Source organism: Lissotriton helveticus, chromosome 2_1, assembly GCF_964261635.1.
Source record: "Lissotriton helveticus chromosome 2_1, aLisHel1.1, whole genome shotgun sequence".
Classification (NCBI taxonomy): domain Eukaryota; kingdom Metazoa; phylum Chordata; class Amphibia; order Caudata; family Salamandridae; genus Lissotriton; species Lissotriton helveticus.
In genome coordinates, this window is record NC_136059.1 from 5,060,139 (window position 1) to 5,080,372 (window position 20,234).

The following is a 20,234-nucleotide window of genomic DNA, read 5'->3' on the forward strand; positions in this document are numbered from 1 at the left end:
GAACCAGGGGGCCTTTTTGCTATCTTGTGTGATCTGGTGGTTTCTCAGGGGTGCTAATTCGTCAGCGCTGTGAGTGATCCATTGTTTGAGTTTGGTGGCAGCTTCGTTTGGGTCTGATGAGAGGGTTGGAGGGTTTTGGTTGAGCGACGTGATGAGTTGGTCGGTGGTGATTTTGTTCCAGTTTCTTCGAGGAATAGGTAGTGGGGGGTTGTGAATCGTGGTAGTTTTGTAGCTGAAGTGAACATAGCTGTGGTCCGTCCAATGGAGAGCTGTGGTGTGATTGAAGAAGATGTGTTTGCTGGAGGTGAAGATAGGGTCGAGCGTGTGTCCGGCTAAGTGGGTGGGGGTGTTAACAAGTTGTTTGAGTCCGAGATTGGCCATGTTGTCTAGAAGGGTGGTGGTGTTGTGGTCGTTTTTCTTTTCCAGGTGGAAGTCGAAGTCTCCCAGTAGAATGTAGTTCTCGGAGGGGAGGGCGTGTGGGCTGATGAAGTCAGTGATGTCTTCGCAGAATTGTTTACGGGTTCCTGGTGGTCTGTAGATGAGGGTGCCTCTAAGTGTGGTTCTGGGGTCGGTGTGGATCTGGAAGTGGAGGTGTTCGGCGGTTGCGAGGTAGTCGTCGAAGCTGGTCGTGATTCTGATGGTGTTTTTATGAACGATGGCGATGCCGCCTCCTGTTTGGTTGGTACGGTCTTTTCGGATGATTTTGTACGCGTCTGGGATGGCTATGGCGATGTCGGGTGCTGATGATGCGTTCATCCAGGTTTCTGTAAGGAAGGCGATGTCCGGTGACGCAGTGTCGAGTAGGTCCCAGAGTTCTGTTTAGCAGGATGCATTTCAGGTGGTTAGAGTCAGAGCTGTGTTTGGAGGTCGTGGATTTGGTGTGGGTCTTGATGCTGGTAAATTTGCAGGAGTGGCAGGCGAAGGGACCATGGGTACGTCCTGGGGCAGCTTCGTAGCATTGTGGTGTGCGTCCGGGGTTAAGGGCTAGGAGGGTGGCGGCCTCATACGTTATGAGGGTGGAGTGTGGTTTGCGGGGGCCAGGGGTCTGGCGCTGGGCGCGGTCCAGGCGCGGACGGGCGTAGACGGGCTTACCTTTGGCGCACCTTCGGCGCGCCCGCTGCGCGTGACCGCTGCGCTCGAAGACATCTGTCATATATAGATAGTGGGGGGGAGGGGCGAGGGCGGAGCAGCTGGGAGGCGGGAGGCAGGGTGGAGATCCGGGGAGGGAAGGCAAAACAACAACAGCAAAAACAAGATGGCAATCGGCCAAATTCAGTGCAGGGTTGGGGCACAAAGTATGCAAAAACGCTAAGATACTTCAAGTGGGACCGGCACCGGACACAATTAATTAAAAAGTTAAATGTTGGCAGCACAAACAAAGCAGAGCGTTGCAGCGCGCTATGGAAGGCTAGCGCTACGCTAATATGCTAATCAGCACAAGCGCTACGTTACTATGTTAATCTGCACAAATACTTCAAACAAATCGAGCGCAGTTCAATGCAGTTAAATCGAGCGCAGTTAAATTCAGGCAGTGGTCTTGTGGTCACGATACCGGAATGAAGGTCGGGGAAGCAGCGTGAGGAGGAGTGACCGCTTCTGAAGAGTCAGGACGGTCACAGAGGTCTCGTGGAGGGTCCGAGCCTGTCGATCTGTGGGAGGGCGGAGCAGCTGGGAGGCGGGAGGTGGGGTGGAGATCCGGGGAGGGAAGGCAAAACAACAACAGCAAAAACAAGATGGCAATCGGCCAAATTCAGTGCAGGGTTGGGGCACAAAGTATGCAAAAACGCTAAGATACTTCAAGTGGGACCGGCACAGGACACAATTAATTAAAAAGTTAAATGTTGGCAGCACAAACAAAGCAGAGCGTTGCAGCGCGCTATGGAAGGCTAGCGCTACGCTAATATGCTAATCAGCACAAGCGCTACGTTACTATGTTAATCTGCACAAATACTTCAAACAAATCGAGCGCAGTTAAATGCAGTTAAATCGAGCGCAGTTATTCAGGCAGTGGTCTTGTGGTCACGATACCGGAATGAGGGTCGGGGAAGCAGCGTAAGGAGGAGCGACCGCTTCTGACGAGTCAGCAGGTTTGAAAAGGTATAACTAATTTGTAAGAACCTTTGATAACGCATTACAGGACAGATAGCCCAAGATGGTTTCATTGAAGTAATCATAGTACTTAATATTTATATGATGCAAAACACAAACTGGGTTATTTGAATAACAGATGTCCACATTACCAAACATAGTGGTGGACGTTTCATTGACCTGGAAAGGATGAAAGTCTGTGTTGGCTGCATTTGAACCTATACCCTGCAAGTATTTGGGTAGATGCTCAGCCCACTTAGGTACCTGAAAGCACATAGTCAGATCAGGGATTTACCAAAGGTTTAATGCAGTGTCACGAAAGAAGGAACGTTGTGTTAGTTGTGAACTCATTGCTCTAGTCTAAACTATCACCATATGACCCTAGCTTGACTGTCAATGAAATTACACTTTTCAAGGTCTTAAGAAAGAGAATACAATATGTGGGTAGCAGGAGATAGGTCTGTAATTGGCTTGTGTCGTTGGGTCTGGGGATGGCTTCTTAGGTAGGAGGGAGGACTGCTCTCTTTCTGGGCATCTGTGAAGGTGACTCATGATGGAGGCATTCAGGATAGGGGGAAGCACTGAGATGTTGTGGATGAGCAGATCTGATAGGGCTTTAGAGTGGATGGTTTCGTCCGAGGAGATGGGTGGCCAGACTGTCAAAGTGGTTTCTTTGGTTGCAATGGAGAAGTGTGCTGCAGGGTAGACTGGGTCTGGTTTAGGTTGGAAGTTGACGTATATGCTTGCTCTCTTACTGCAGAAAAACTAGGAGAGCTTGATGCAGAGGTCCTGCGAGGGGGAGATGCTGGGGCAAATGCTGGGAAGTTGAAAGCTTCCACAATGTCAAAGGTCTCTTGGCTGCTCTTGGTATGTTTATGTTAAGGGGATTTATAGAGTGCAATAGCTACTCATAAAGTGTCCTGGTGCTTTACTAGGCACAGATCCTTTAAGTAGTGGAGTTAAAATGCAGAACTAAAAAGCCAGATTTTACGCAATCGTCTGAAAACAAAAATATCCCTCACAGCACACACCCGCTGTGTAAGAGCATCTCATTCTTTGGGTGCCAGGCGAGAGTGGGAGCTGCCACCCCAGCGCTTCCTTCTAAACTTGGGAGTCACCACCAAAAGAGAGATAGAAGCACTAAAGGATCTGGAAGGGAGGTAGGGAACCATCCTCTTGGCAAGGTATTGGGAGTCAGACTTGTAAAAAGCCTCATGAGTCGTGACGAGTCCTTTGAACGTCACCCGTTCTTCGATGGGAAGCCAGTGTCGTATACTCCAGTGTGGTTGGATGTGTGCCCGTCTGGGAAACTTTATCAGAAGCTGCGCCGCAGCATTCAGATCAATTGCAGTTTCTCAGGTGAAACTGTGGTAACCCTAAGTAAAGGTGATTAGCGTAATCCAGTCTAGTAGTGATCGGAGCCTGGATCAGCGTTTCCTGCTGCAGACAGGGAAGAAGATGGAGGAACTTCCTAAGACTCTTTAGAAGTCCAAAACAGAGGCCAAAAACACTTGCTATCTGGAGAGCAAATGTGGCAGAAGTGTCAAACTTCACTCACTTGTATTGACATCAATTTGGCCTTTAAGCAAAAAGTGTTTGGTGGCTCAGATCAGCTTGTGGTAGCACCTGAGGGGAAATTTGAAGGTGCTCTTGTCTGTTTTTTTCATGGCTCATTGTCCATCTGTGTTCCAGTTGTTACAGCATCACTTGGCCGTTCTTAGCTCCTCTTTATACCACTTTGTGGTCTGGATCTTGAAGGTTATTGGATTTGAGGGGAGCCAGGACGTCAGAGCAGTCTGTGATCCATTTAGAGATGGAGGCTGTTAGTGCTATTGAATTTGTTGGTTTTCAAAAATGGATAGAATTTCATATCATTCATGGGTGGATATAACAAGGTGTTTATTGTTGGTCGCAAGCTGAGAAGCAGTCATATGATGAAACGTGGCTCTAGAGCAGACTAATATTGGGATGTCTGGAGTGTATACATAGAAGCATCTCGCACTCAGGCTGAGACGCAGAAAATCCAACGTTCTAAGGGAGAAAGTGATGGCCTTAGACCTCATTGAGGTTTACAGGTCAGAGTAAATGTTGCATCTGGAGGAAAAACCACAACATTGATTTTGAACAGTAAACATGAAAATACAACTAAAAAGCAGAAGCCATCACTGGCAGCTGCAGCATCAACACTGTGTAATACAGATTTTTCATTTTGGTGAAATTGGAAATGAATCAAAAGGAAGGTCCAAGATGACTGCACAGAGTTTGCGGACTTCTCAAACATGAAGAAAAATGTTGGCAATGTGCTGAACATGAAATTAAAAAATAGATCTTCATTCCAGCAAAGACACAGAAACGCCACAAATCGGTAAATTCTGAATTAGTAGGTACGTCAACAACAAGCTACTACCTTTGGTAATGTGCTTCCTGGGAGACACTCTAGCCACAGATCCATCCTCCAGGCATCAGACTGGACACGGGATCTTTTAGCAGTACCTCTGCACGCCTACGTAGACACCACTGCTGCACGCTAACATCAGGTACTTTCAGGACTGTCCGCACATACAGACACACATCACCAATAGCAAACTGGAGGAACAGTGAGGAGAGTCCTAGATTTGGGTGGGATCGAGTCCAGTCACGGAACGGGCTGGATGGGAGGGACGGTGGGAAAACTACAGCTAGATCGAGTCTCTACAACAAAGAGCGCTACTGGAGGTAAGTAACTTGTTCTTCTGCTGGAGATTCCCAACCGCAAATTCCTCACTTTTCTAAAAGAAGCATTGGCGTAGCCAATAGGTTTCGCCTATGGGAAGTTATAAGTGTTTAACCAGAGATATTGACGTTACCTATGTCTTTAAGCTGTGCTGTACAGAAGTTTGCGATACAAAAGGGGATGATGGACGGAACGTTTGAACAAATCAAACACTCACCCCCAGTCAACTGATCTGGGTTTAATCCATCACCATTCTTTAGTTCACTCAGCCACCCCAGTTCAGACATGGCTATATGCAAATCAGTCTGACCCTGTGCCTTGTGGGAACAGTCCAGCCCGAACTGCCAAGCCATGTCTTCCATGGACCGGAAACAAGCATCCTGGGACCGGTTTCGGATTCATAATCCTCATCAGCCGGTCCCAGGATGCTTGTTTCCGGTCCAGGGAAGGCATGGCTTGGCAGTTCGGGCTGGACTGTTCCCACAAGGCACAGGGTCAGACTGATTTGCATATAGCCATGCCTGAACTGGGGTGGCTGAGTGAACTAAAGAATGGTGATGGATTAAACCCAGATCAGTTGACTGGGGGTGAGTGTTTGATTTGTTCAAGCGCTCCGTCCATCATCCCCTTTTGTATCACTTTGTTCGCCCTAAGTGTGGCAGGGTATGCTCAGACGTGAGTCCCTTGTTCACTTGGCCACTGGATTCAAGATAGCCTGGCTGATGAGGATTATGAATCCGAAACCGGTCCCAGGATGCTTGTTTCGGTCCAGGGAAGACATGGCTTGGCAGTTCGGGCTGGACTGTTCCCACGAGGCACAGGGTCAGACTGATTTGCATATAGCCATGTCTGAACTGGGGTGGCTGAGTGAACTAAAGAATGGTGATGGATTAAACCCAGATCAGTTGACTGGGGGTGAGTGTTTGATTTGTTCAAGCGCTCCTTCCATCATCCCCTTTTGTATCGCTTTGTTCGCCCTAAGTGCGGCAGGGTATGCTCAGACGTGAGTCCCTTGTTCACTTGGCCACTGGATTCAAGATAGCCTGGCTGATGAGGATTATGAATCCGAAACCGGTCCCAGGATGCTTGTTTCCGGTCCAGGGAAGACATGGCTTGGCAGTTCGGGCTGGACTGTTCCCAAGAGGCACAGGGTCAGACTGATTTGCATATAGCCATGTCTGAACTGGGGTGGCGGAGTGAACTAAAGAATGGTGATGGATTAAACCCAGATCAGTTGACTGGGGGTGAGTGTTTGATTTGTTCAAGCGCTCCTTCCATCATCCCCTTTTGTATCGCTTTGTTCGCCCTAAGTGTGGCAGGGTATGCTCAGACGTGAGTCCCTTGCTCACTTAGCCACTGGATTCAAGATAGCCTGCCTGTCCCAATGGCTGCTTGTTGTGTTTTTTGTTGTTATGGGGGGTGGGGGGGCATAAATAACAGGAGGGTGAAGATAAGTCAGTCAGTCAGTAAGAGTGAGTGAGTCAGTCAGTGAGTGAAATAGAGTGAGTCAGTCTTTTAGCGAAAGTTAGTCAGTGTGAGAGAGTGTTAGTCAGTGAGAGAGAGTGTCAGTCAGTCAGTGAGAGAGAGAGTCAGTCAGTGAGAGAGAGAGTCAGTCAGTGAGAGAGTCAGTCAGTGAGAGAGAGAGTCAGTCAGTGAGAGAGAGAGTCAGTCAGTGAGAGAGAGAGTCAGTGAGAGAGACAGTCAGTGAGAGAGAGAGTCAGTCAGTGAGAGAGAGTCAGTCAGTGAGAGAGAGCGAGTCAGTCAGTGAGAGAGAGCGAGTCAGTCAGTGAGAGAGAGCGCGAGTCAGTCAGTGAGAGAGAGCGAGTCAGTCAGTGAGAGAGCGAGTCAGTCAGTGAGAGAGAGAGAGTCAGTCAGTGAGAGAGAGTCAGTCAGTGAGAGAGAGAGTCAGTCAGTGAGAGAGCGAGTCAGTCAGTGAGAGAGCGAGTCAGTCAGTGAGAGAGAGCGAGTCAGTCAGTGAGAGAGAGCGAGTCAGTCAGTGAGAGAGAGCGAGTCAGTCAGTGAGAGAGAGCGAGTCAGTCAGTGAGAGAGAGCGAGTCAGTCAGTGAGAGCGAGTCAGTCAGTCAGTGAGAGAGAGACAGTCAGTGAGAGAGAGCGAGTCACTCTGTGAGAGAGAGAGTCACTCAGTGAGAGAGTGAGTCTGTGAGAGGGAGTGAGAGTGTCTGTGAGAGAGTGTCTGTGAGAGAGTGTCTGTGAGACAGTGTCTGTGAGAGTACCTGTGAGAGAGTGCCTGTGAGAGTGTGTCTGTGAGAAAGTGTCTGTGTGGAGATTCTGTGAGACAGCGTCTGTGAGACAGCGTCTGTGAGAAAGTGTCTGTGAGAAAATGCCTGTGGCAAAATGTCTGTGGCAAAGTGTCTGTGTAGAGATTATGTGAGACAGTCAGAGTCTGTTAGAAATGGGATCCCCGGCTAGCCAGGGCTTGCGCCAAAGTCAGTCAGAGACCACCACTTCCACGTCAGGGCAAGGGAGTTACACGCCAAGATAACCCCTGCTCACCCCCTTGCTAACGTAGCACGAGCAGTAAGGCTAAACTCGGAGGCTATGTAGGTTAAGTGTTTGCGCACGCACCCCCAGCAACAACACCCAAGGCCCGCCACAAAGGAAACTCCACACAAGGTTATGTATAAAAATAGCCTTTGTATTACACCAAAACACATTAGATAAAAACACACACTTCACAATGTGCCAACAGGCACGGGCAGAATTTACAGGGGATTATGTACAGGACAGGGCCACATGGACCACTGTCAGGAATAGGCACTTCTAGAACTTAGCACTTAGAACATAATAATAATCACTGTAGCACAAAATAGAACATAAAGCACACAACCAGTAACTACTGGTACCAGGTAAGTACCATCTACGCAACCCTAACCACCTTAGGAAAAGGTCACGCAGGGAACCAGGGTCTCACTAGGAACACCTGTACTAGGAGAAAACAACCAACTAAATATCACCATACATTTAGGGGTATAGGCCTGGGAACAAAACACATGATGCATAAACATACATTCCGACAGGAGAACACATGATGCATAAACAACACATTCAGAGCTGTTAGGAACAAGGCACATGACGCATTAAAACACATTCAGAGGTGCAGCACAGAACAATTGCGCCAAACTCACATAAGTCACCACCTGTGACTGTCCCTAGGCCAACTGGCCTTGTGGGGGTTAGGACGCCCTGTGTCCCAAAGTCAGGGGTCTAAACGTAGCAGCTGCCCACTAAGTGCTGGGCAGCTGTGTAGATACTGAGGGCCAACGTTGGAGCCTCGCAGGCTCTGCGCCACTGACTGGGCCCTCAAGAGTCTCTCTGGGCTCTAAACACAATGTGGGCTGTGAGCCTCTCTGGGCTCTAAAACAACAATGGGGCCCTGGAGCCTCGGGGCTCCTAATTACAAATGCCCCCGGGGAGCCTTCACGGCTCTCAATACAGAAATGCCCCCACAAGCCTCTCGTCGGCTCTACCACCAAATGCGGGGTCGTTGGAGCCCCCCTCTGGGGCTCGAGAACAAAGTGAGGCCCTACGGGCCTCGCTGGAGGAGACGAAAGCGGGAGCGGCCCGCTGCCTCCCGGGGCCGCCCCAAGAATATGCCTGGGCCCCCATGGGGCCTTTAAGGAACAATGGAGCCCCCTTGGAGCCTCTCAGGGCCCTGGAGGACTGCCGGCCTTTCCGTTGGAGTCTCGCTCGGGGAACTCTGACACAAGGGGTCCCAAAAAGTGAGGCGAGCACTAGGAGGGGGGGGGGGGCACCGGCAATGTGCCCCGACGCCCCCCTCCTTGCCAAAGAACCCCGGCCCCACTCACCGGGACTCCTGCTGCTGCGGTCTCCACTTCGTCCCACGCTGCTGCCTGGGGTGATTCTTCTCTCTGGGGCTGCTCAGTAGGTGCCGCGGGCGGGGCTCCCCTCCTCTGGGGCCTAGCCGGCGGCCGCGACTCCGCTACTGCACCCCAGGGCTCTCCTCTCGGAGCCCCGGGGAAGGGAGGTCACTTCCGGGTGTCTTGTCGTCCCGCCCCCGGCCTGCCTGACTTCCGGCCGGGCGGTGACTTTCTTCGCACAGAACGTGGGGTGGGCACCCTCTGGAACACAGCACTCCTAAGCGCTATAGGAAGACCAAGCGCTCCCAGGCGCTTAGAGGATAGTAATGCGCTCCCTGCGCTAGATACAAATCAAGCGCTTCCAGGCGCTTGAGGGGTAAATACAGCGCTCCCAAGCGCTATGGCAGCTAATTACAGCGCTCCCAAGCGCTAGGCAGCAATAAAGCGCTCCCAGGCGCTAGTGACCAGATAAAGTGCTGGAAGGGCACAAAAAGTTCACCAAGTCCAGAATAAAGTCCTCCTAGGACTGTAGCAAGATTGAGGGGAGGGGGCAAGGCTGGGCCCAGAGCCAGCTCACTGGGCCTACAGGCAGGGAGGGAGTCCAAGTGGCGGTCCTCCTGGCGCCCAGCAACAGCAGCAGCCCCCACTCAGATAGGATCCTGGAAGAGAACAACCTTTCATGGGGACACAGCCCCTTTTCATACAGTTAAACCCTTTGTCTGAGGTGCAGGGTGGGGGAGAAACCAGTCGCAGCTGGTTTTGGAGCACCCTTGATGTGCTCAATAACCCTTTCTATTCACTAGGGAGGCTAGGGTCATTAGACGCACCACAGGGGGCGGAGCCAGCATTGTGTGGGGAAAGCCCAGCCCTATTCAGGACCCAGGTGTAGCCCCTCCCTCACATCAGCATGCTAATCTCCACACTCACCACCACCAGGCACACCCATCATGACTCATGGAGTCTGGCATCCCAGCCAGCTCCAGCCAATCACACGCCAGCACATTCACTGCACAGACAGGCACACTTCTAGAAGTGGCACTTCCACACTAGACACAAACACGCCGCATGCATCATTGCGCAGCATTCAATCACACGAGTCCGCACATACCAGACTCGAGCCTGCACACCCCACGCATCAGGAACTACCAGGTACTGTGGTAATCCAGACAAATATCTTCAATAAGTTCCTGAAATATGTTTAATGAAATAAAAGTTATATGCAGCAACCATCAGTAGTACAAGGAAAATACTGGTTCACATTAGAACATTCCCTGTGATGCAGGTCCACCAGTTGCATCATACAATTCTAAATATTACCACATATCTTCCCCCTTACGGAATCTAAAAGAGAAACAAAAAAATATATATAAGAAAACATTAGATATAATATTCAATCCATAAAATACTCGTATTACAGGAAAACATATATACAATAATTACAGAATGAAAATGCACATTTAAACATAACATTACAAATGAGATACTTTGCACAAACTACCAAAACTCCACTTCTTACCATCATCTAATTCAGCCACTGAACCTTTGACAGAAATTACTTTATGTGGCTGAGAAAACTTACTATCTCCCTTTTTTACAAAACCAAATTTTCTTACAACTCAATCACCTTCCACAAACACCAATTCCTTAGCACTTTTCCTACTATCAAAATCCATCTTATTACGCCACTGACAATCTACAACTCTCGATCTCATTCTTTCCCTATCAACCCATACTTGTTTTTTTTCCTTCAACCACATAGGAGATTCCTTAGTACCAGGCTCCCTTCCTTTCAACGCCACAAAAGGAGAAATTCCAGTCACCGAATGAGGCGTAATCCTATGACCCCACATCATTCTCCATAATTCATCCTTCCATGACAAACCATTAGCCAGAGAAAGTTGAATACAATCCATTACAATCCTATTCACCCTTTCCACAAGTCCATTGGCTTGCGGACGGAAAAAAGCCACTCTCTCATGACTAACTCCAAGACTAAAAAGAAAACTAGTCATTTCCGAAGAAACTAACTGAACCCCATTATCAGTTACAAGAGTTTTTGGCACCCCTTCTTCTAAGAAAACTTCATTTAAAAACGCTATCACATTTGCAGTGCAGACTTGCCCGATTGATTTGCAAGTAAACCATTTGCTATGGTAATCAACCAATACAAGTAAAAACCGATTATTGCTTCCCAACCTGTCAATCAGACCCAAAATATCCAAACCTAATTTCTCCCAAGGTTTCATAGGTAGTTCCACACATCTCAATGGAGGTTCTCTTATAGACTTTACCTTATCACTATTGCTGCAAGCATTACAATCTCGCACAAGATCTTCCACATTCTTGTCCATCTCCGGCCAGAAATAAGATTCTCTTAACCGCATGCGTGGGCCGCGATTTTCGCGCTGTGCGGCTTTTTTACAAAAGCCGCGTTACATGACGAGCTGAGCTCGTCATGAGCATGCGAGCGGCGCAACTCATGACGAGCTCAGCTCGTCATGCACATGGAAGGGGTTAATCTTCGCTTAGTCAAACTCCTACCTAAATGCCCCTCATGTACAATTCTCAACAACTTTGGCCTCAACAAAACCGGTGGAACTATCCTATTTCTTCTAAAAATGTTGTCACCTTGCAAACTAAGTTCATGCTTAACTGACATGTATTGTTTATGTACTGTCCCTTCACTAGATCCATTCCAAGAATTCATAATCAAATCTTTCACCTTCTTATATTCCTCATCCTTTTCCATAGCTTCTCTCCACTCATCCTGACAAACAGCAAATTCACTGTCAACATTAACAACAAAATCTTCCAAAATTTCCACACAAGAATCATCTTTCACCGGCATTCTAGAGAGACAATCCGCAATAACATTCCTATTGCCACGCACATACTCAACCACAAAATTGTAGTCTAAAACAGATAGCAACCACCTCGATATACGGGGAGTCACACTTCCATCTAAACCCCGACCACCTTTAAAAACATGGACTAAAGGTTTATGATCCGTCTTCACAACAAAAGGCAACCCCCACAGATAATACCTAAAATGCGCTATTCCCCAACAGCATGCCAATGCTTCCTTCTCTATATGTCAGGTCCCAAATGTCCTCAGAAACTAGGCTCCGGTACCCGCCAAGAGGAGGTTTCCCCCAGAGCGGAAAACCGCCACTGCGGGACACAAGGAAAGTCTCACGAAGGATTTAAACAGTAGCAAACCAGAAAAGGATACACTGCACCAAACAGGGATACGGGATCCTACCGTGACAGCACTCAGGAACCAGAATAAACGGCGAGGCGGTGCCGGATCCACTCCGTCTTGAGGCTTCCGTGAAGTGACGTCATAGCCAGACGCGTCGCTCGCCTCCAGGGATCATGGGAATTGTAGTCTTTTCCTGGTAAACATGGCTCTAAGCAGTGTTCACTGTGTCCCACCGCCGTGGGTCGTAACAGTACATCCCTCCCCAGAAGAACACTGACAGAGACATGGTTTGTGGGGGAAACGTTTGTGAAACAGCTGAACATATTTGGGAGCATGTACACCTGAAGCAGGCTCCCACGAATTCTCTTCATTTCCGTACCCCTTCCAAGCCACCAGATACCACAATCTGGTGCGATAGATCTTGGAATCCACTATACCCCTCACCTCATGCTCTTCCTCACCATTGACCTCAACAGGAGAGGGCCTGATCTTTTTACCAACATGCGTGGGTTTGACTAGTGATACATGAAATGCTGGATGTATTCTCAAGGATGAAGGTAAAGCCAGCTTCACCACCACAGGATTCACCAGTTTAAGCACTTTGTAAGGACCTATGTATTTAGGGTTGAATATACTGTACCTCCTAAATCGTATGTTCTTTGTGGATAACCATACATAGTCACCTTTTTTGTACACTGGACCAGTTTGTCTGTGCTTATCTACGTAGGCCTTGTACCTCGCCTTGGCTTGTACTAGGTGCCCCTTAACCTTCCGCCAGGTCTCCTGGAGGTTCTGCACTCTTTCCTGAACTTCGGGGACAGGGGATGCGGAAGCTGGGTGATGGAACGGAGTGAAATTAGGGTGAAAACCGTATGTGCTAAAAAAGGGGGCATGTTTTGTGGACCCATGAACAGCGCTGTTATAAGCTATTTCAGCCAACCATAACCTATCCACCCAATCCTCGTTAGTAACATCCACGTAGCATCTCAAATACTGTTTCAAGGTTTGATTTGCCCTTTCTGTCTGCCCATCTGTTTGTGGGTGGAAACTCGTGGATGTGCTGGTTGTTATACATAATGCCTTACACCATGTCTTCCAGAATCTAGCCGTAAATTGACTGCCCCTGTCGGATATGATCACCCTGGGTAACCCATGCAACCTCACTATGTTTTGGAGGATTAGATGCGCCAACATACTAGCAGAAGGTACTTTCTTGCATGCGATAAAATGCGCCATTTTGGTCAGATAATCCACTACCACTAAGATGACTGTACACCCCTGATCGACTGGCATGCCCACCACAAAGTCCATTGAAATGCATTCCCATGGAACGTCAGGCGTGGGGAGAGGCTGTAATAAACCTGACTGTTTGGTATGCCTCGTCTTCATCTGGCTACAAACCGGGCACTCCGCCACCCAATTCGTGACGTCTTTTTTGATGTTTGCCCACCAGAATTGTCTCTGTATCCGCTCGAGAGTCTTGATGTTGCCGTTATGTCCTGCACAAGGGGCATTGTGACACCACTGAAACACTTGCTTCCGTAGGGCCTGAATGGGTAATAGCAACTGTTTCTTTCGCATGGGGAGACCCTGCACCATTGTCCACTCTTTGTGTGCATTTAACCATTTCTTCCAGTCCTCTCTCTGAATGTTTCTAAGGATGCTGCGTAGAAACATCTGGGTACAGGTGACGCCTATAACCTTCTCTGGGTTGATGATGGCCTCTTCTCTTCTGACTGTAGGGTCGGTCCTGGTGTACTGTCGAGATAATGCATCTGCCTTTCGGTTATCCTTTCCCGGCCTGTAGGTTACGATGAAGTCGAATTCCGCAAAATGCATCATCCACCGCATCTGTCTAGGCGTTAAGTGGCGTGCCGCAGCCATGTACTGTAAATTGCGATGGTCCGTATAAACAGTTACAGCATGTCTAGCCCCCATGAGATGATGCCTCCATTCCAGAAAGGCTGTTCTTATCGCCAGCAGCTCCTTCTCTGCTATTACGTAGTTTCGTTCAGCCTGATTCAGTGTACGAGATAGATAAGCCACTGGATGTAACTGGCCCGTGTCAGAATGGCGTTGTGATAGCACAGCTCCCACTGCTACATCAGAAGCGTCAGCTTCCACTATAAAAGGCTTGCTGGGGTCTGCATGCACCAGAACAGGAGCCGAAACAAAGGCTTTCTTCAGCTCCTCGAAACTTCTTTGGGCTTCTTCGGTCCATACAAAGGCCACCTTCTTCTTTAATAGTCTTGTCATCGGGCAGGCCATAGCAGAGAAGTTTTCAATAAACCTGCGATAAAAATTCGCAAACCCAATGAAGCACTGGATGTCTCTTACTGTTTTGGGTGTAGGCCACTCTTTTACTGCCAAAACTTTCCTTTCGGACATTTCCTGGCCCTTTGGTGTGAGCATTACCCCTAAAAATTCCACTGAGTTAGTGTTAAACTCACACTTACTGAGCTTGCAGTATAGTCGATGCTCCAACAAAGTACGCAGCACAGCCTTCACATGACCCGTATGTTGTTTCGTGGTGGAGGAGTAGATTAAGATGTCGTCTATATATACAACGACGAAGCGATCCAAGTACTCCTTAAGAACATCATCCAAAAAAAACTGGAAGGCTGCCGGCGCGTTACACAGCCCAAAGGGCATCACTAAATATTCGTACAGCCCAAAACGGGTTTTGATGGCTGTCTTCCACTCATCCCCGGATCTCATTCGGACTAAGTGGTAAGCCCCCTTTAGGTCTAGCCGCGTGAAAATCACTGCATCCTTCACCTGCTCTAGTAATACGTTGATTAAAGGAAGGGGGTATTTATTCTTCACCGTAATGGCGTTCAATGCTCTGTAGTCAGCACAAGCGCGAAGATCGCCATTGGCCTTTGGGATGAAGAATAACGGAGAGGCAGCAGGAGATTTAGATTCCCTGATGAATCCGAGCTCTAATAGCTTATCCAAGTATGAACGGAGATGCAGAGTCTCTGGTTCCGTCAGAGCATACACTCGCCCGGCTGGTATTTTAGCCCCAGGAATTAAATCTATTTGGCAATCATACGGTCTGTGGGGTGGTAATGTTTCCGCTTTAGCCTCACTAAACACCTCTGCCAAGTCTTGGTATTCAGCCGGAAGTTCCACATCATGTTCAACTGCCGTGGCAATATGATGGATGCTAGCCAAACCCGTAGCAGGACTGAGTTTTGTCGGATAGCAATTCCTTTGGCAGAACTCCGATGAAAAGTGTAGAACCTGACTTTCCCAATCTATTGCGGGATTGTGTTTCCTCAGCCAAGGAAGTCCAAGAATCACCCCATACTGCGGTGCGTGTATAATGTTGAAAAACAACCTTTCCTGATGTTCTACACCCATTGACATACATAGTTCCTTGGTTTGTAACCGGATAGGTCCGGAATCCAACTTCCGCCCATCCACTGCAAAAACGGCTTCAGGGGTTTCCTTTTCTTGCAGTTCCAAACCTAGGCTACTGGCTTTGGCATGATCCATGAAACAGCCAGTCGCTCCCGAGTCCAACATTGCTCTAATCCATATCCTTTCCTCATGTATGTCCACACCTATGTCCACATAGAAATGTACAGCTTCTTTTGTGCCTTTTTTATCCAAAGAAGGGATAAACAACTTACTTGAAGGGCACCCTTCATTCCTCTTCAAGCCTTCTCGTTTCCCGACTTCTGCTCGGAAGACAACACAGACACCTTCCGGTTTTCATACCGGGTTTTTGTTCTCGTTGGGCATTCCCGTATGAAGTGCCCCTTCCTGCCACAATACAAGCACAATCCCCTCTTTCTTCGATATTCCCTTTCCTCTGCCGTCAGAGGGGATCTAACTGCCCCTATTTCCATGGGCTCGGGTTTTGTTGAGGACGTTACATCTGTTGTTCTGGGGTGCTCATAACTGGGCATTGCCTTGTCCTTCCGCCGAGTTTCTCCCCTTCTATCACTAAGGCGATGATCCAGCCTCAATACCAGGCTAATCATGTCTTCGCAAGTACTGGGCTGAGGGTCTATTTGGGCCAGGACGTCTTTCATCTCGCCAGTCAATCCGGTGTAAAAGATGGCTAAACGCTTGTCTTCGGGCCATTCAGTTTCAGCAATTAGCCTCCTAAAGTCATTAAGGTATGCTATCAGATCCCTGTTTCCTTGTCTTAACCCCAGCAATTCCCTATCTGCAGACAAGGTGGCTGACCTGCGGTTAAAGGTTTTCTCGAAATCTGACCGAAATGCCTCCCAATCCCTTAACAAAGGATCGTCTCTCTTTACTAGTGGTACTGCCCATTGAGCTGCATCCCCCGCCAAATAGGATATGAGAAAGGCCACCCTTGCTTGATTAGTGTTAAAGACCTTAGGTTTGCATGAGAAGTGTAGAAGGACTTGAGTGAGAAACACTTGTACTTTATCACTATCCCCATGGAATCGTTCTGGAGGGGCCAAGGGTATCGGGGCGGGAACTTCCACCACCAAGGAGGAAGCGGGCTGGGTGCCTGCATTAAAGGGGTTTCTACTCATTCTATCCACCTGTGCCTGCAATGTTGCAGTTTCAGTTCTGGAGGCCTGTAACTCAGCCTGTACCAGAGCCAAAGCTGCCATGACATCTTCGAGGGTGGACATGGTATCGTACTACGGGAGGACTAAATTCTTGGGCCGTTTATTCTGTCAGGTCCCAAATGTCCTCAGAAACTAGGCTCCGGTACCCGCCAAGAGGAGGTTTCCCCCAGAGCGGAAAACCGCCACTGCGGGACACAAGGAAAGTCTCACGAAGGATTTAAACAGTAGCAAACCAGAAAAGGATACACTGCACCAAACAGGGATACGGGATCCTACCGTGACAGCACTCAGGAACCAGAATAAACGGCGAGGCGGTGCCGGATCCACTCCGTCTTGAGGCTTCCGTGAAGTGACGTCATAGCCAGACGCGTCGCTCGCCTCCAGGGATCATGGGAATTGTAGTCTTTTCCTGGTAAACATGGCTCTAAGCAGTGTTCACTGTGTCCCACCGCCGTGGGTCGTAACACTATAGTAGAATATGATTTTTCTGCTCCCTGTAATCTACGTGAAGCAAAGCCAATGATAGTTTCATTACTATCTGACGCCTGTAACAACACTGCCCCTAAACCAACATTGCTCGCATCCGTGATCAAAATAGACTTTTTCTTAAAGTCAAAATGTCCCAATGACAGGGCATTGGAAAGACTATCTTTCACCTTAACAAAAGCATCCTCACATTCAGCACTCCATTCAAACATCATCCCTTTTTTTAAAAGAAGCCTCATAGGTTCCACTAAATCAGCAAATTTAGGCACAAATTTAGAACAATATTCAGCAAGGCCCAAGAAGGACTTCACTTGTTCCTTATTAATAGGAGAAGGAGCATCTCTCACAGCTTTCACAATACCACTTTCGGTCTTATACCAGCTGATGAAATCTGATAACTCAGCTGACAGTTCAGTCACGAGCTGAAATATATGTGCTTGTTTGTTTTCAATTATCAGCACACAGCAATGTCTATTTCTTCCTCGCGCTGTTTAATTCCAAAGACTCTTCCCTTCACGCTTGGTGGCACAAGTAATTGCCTCGCGCTGTTTACTTTTCAATTACCAAGCTTCCCTTCACGCTTGGTATCACAAGCAGGATGTTATCAAGAAGCTTCCCTTCACGCTTGATAGCACGATGTTCACTTTCCAAATAGAAAGAGCTGAAGCACATGCACTGAAACACGGACAATTGTTTATTTTCAATTAACTGCACAGTCAGACACGGCAATGTTAAACTCTTCCTCGCGCTTCATTAAACGAGGCACAAAGCAGTTTTACTTCAGAGGAAGGCTCATATATTATATATAATTATAAACAATTAGCTTAGTTCCAAAGGTAAGGCAGTTGAAAGTTAATGTTTTTCACAACAGGCAATGTTTCTCAGGCTCGAGTTCAAAACGCTTTTCTTGAATTATTTATCTTTCAATAATAGAGATCCATGACTCAAAACACAGCATTTGAGATTTAAAGGTCCAAGAAATTTGTCAATATAATGACCTAAATATTTCAATGCTAAATTGATAGTTTTAACTTAAATAGCCTTGCACTAAATTCTTCTTAAAGAACTCATAAAAGTCTTTCAGCAAAATTATGAATTAAATGAAGAATTTCCAATAAGAGATAGCACACTTACAGTAGAAGATTGAAAATTTCTTCTTCAATAATGAATTTTCTTCTTCAATAGCGCTGAATTAATTTAGCAGCGTTCCAGAGGTGATGGTTGAGCCACTTTTCTGTCCTCTGCACAGTATCCCATCCTCGTCGCCAAATATGTGGTAATCCAGACAAATATCTTCAATAAGTTCTTGAAATATGTTTAGTGATATACAGGTTATATGCAGCAACCATCAGCAGTACAAGGAAAATACTGGTTCACATTAGAACATTCCCTGTGATGCAGTTCCACTGCATCATGACTGCATCATACAATTCTAAATATTACCACAGGGACACATACATTCCCCATGCATTCCTATGGGAGGGCAGGCCCATCTCACCACATGCACTCAGAGTGCGCACGCACTTTCCACTGGGACACAGTGAAAGTGCGCAGAAACCAAAAATCACCATCAGGTCACATTCAAAAGCAAAAAGTTCAGGGGTGAACCTGCCAGAAGGGCCAAGTCCAACACAACCCCCTTCCAGCCAAAATACAGGGGAGACCAATCACCACCGTAAAGGACTTCCCTGCTTGGGGCGATAGAACACGGAGGCGGGCCCGCAACTGCTGGGACACCCTCCGGTTCTACGCCACGGTGAACCCATGGGGTTCCTTCTAAAACTACTGTAGGGACTAACTGGGCTACCCCACTGGTACTCCCCAGCTGTCCTCGGGCAGGACCAGGCCCTAGGCCACCCAGGTGCCACCGGTCCTTGCCTATTCGCAGAGTGGGGGGTAGGAACCCCTGGCACATAGTAGCCATTCTCCACTCTTCCTGTCTGCAAGACAGGATTAGACTGCCACTGGTTCTCCAGCCTAGTGTCTGCAACCTCAGGTGGACCAGGAGTCTCAGGGAAGGCTCTCCTCCCCCTACCTCTTCTCCTAGGGTTCCTCCTCCTCCGGCGAGGGGTACACCTAGAACGCCATTCCAACCCAGGGTTTAACCCCTCAGGTTGCACCGGGGTCAGAGGTGGGCTCTCCCACCCTCTGCACCCCCTTCCAGAGTCCTGCTCCCTACCAACTGGGGCGGTACCTCTGGAAGAAGAACCGGTCAGGACACTGATTACAGTCGTCCTTACCTCCAGGTCAGGCAGATCCTGAACCTGGCCTTCCAACCTCTGGTCTAGAACCTTTGGAGGAATAACTGCCTGGTACTCCAGGACTTCTGGGGATTCACACGCCATCCCCCTGAGGCTGACCCATGTGTTGTGTGACTGTCTGTCTGGCGCAGATCTCCCGTCCCCTGTCCACCTGACAGTGCGTGAAGATCCCCCAGAACAGAAGTGGCGCCACCCGGGTCCCCCCGAGAAGATCTAGCCCAACTGGCTAGTCCCTGGTCCACTGGTGCTGTAGTGTAGTTCCTATTATCCCAATAGGCTCTGCGCATTGGAATAATATCTTCAATAGTATAGACGTAGGACAGAGGTTAACTAGGTCTTCTACTGACGATATTAGACTTAAAGTTTTGTGTTTGCCAGCTAGCTCAGAGTTCACTAGAAACTTTCTCGAATAGGCAAGGAGGATTTTAACCTCCCTGGATAGACAAGAAGGGATTTAGTTTCTGACAACCATAGAACATGACAACTTTGCTCTCCCCTAATCAAGAGTGTATCTCTAGAGTCGTGTGAAAACAAAAGACAACTTATTTTACTCAGTCAGTTCAGTGCATTCTTAGTTTCACCAGATTGTAGAGAAAAGGAAGAGACGGGCGTATTCAATAAAAAGGTGTTATTTATTGATCAGTCTCTTTTCTCATACAAGAGAAATGGATCGATATTATTGCAATACTCATAGTTAAGTAAAGTGCATATAGTAAAAGCAGAATTATAAAATAATACTGTAAAAGCATTGATATGGTTTCTGAGCCATATGATACTTTAAAACGGATAAAATAGATACATACATATATACATTGACTAATCGTACTCAACTGGTGCTTCTAACCACGCCTACCCCAGTGTACCTGACCTAAGCCTAATACGTGGGCGGGAGTAGATAAGTAGCAGTTTAAGTTAAGTTTGCTTTGCCAAGGGTCTGACTCAAGAATTCTCTGCAAGGGTTATTCAGTTTAGTACCTGGGAATTAGAAGGCTGGAGGGCTGGTATCTCTATCTCAGGGTCTTGATATCCCAGCTGCCTGCGAGGGCGGCCGGAAGCGCCGGAGGTGGATTTCTCGGCAGGAGAAAA

At 48.0% G+C, this 20,234-nt stretch overlaps 1 protein-coding gene and 1 long non-coding RNA gene across 3 annotated transcripts in view; both read right to left on the reverse strand.

Annotated features, from left to right (window-relative positions):
- LOC144817657 (uncharacterized) overlaps positions 1–20,234 on the reverse strand; it is a 208,894-nt gene that overhangs the window by 5,820 nt on the left and 182,840 nt on the right. The window lies entirely within an intron of this gene.
- Positions 9,821–18,414, reverse strand: LOC144817658 (uncharacterized). The gene is made up of 2 exons (XR_013606938.1): positions 18,022–18,414; positions 9,821–9,981 (listed from the first exon to the last, which is right to left on the reverse strand). It is a non-coding gene; the product is annotated as an uncharacterized LOC144817658 (long non-coding RNA).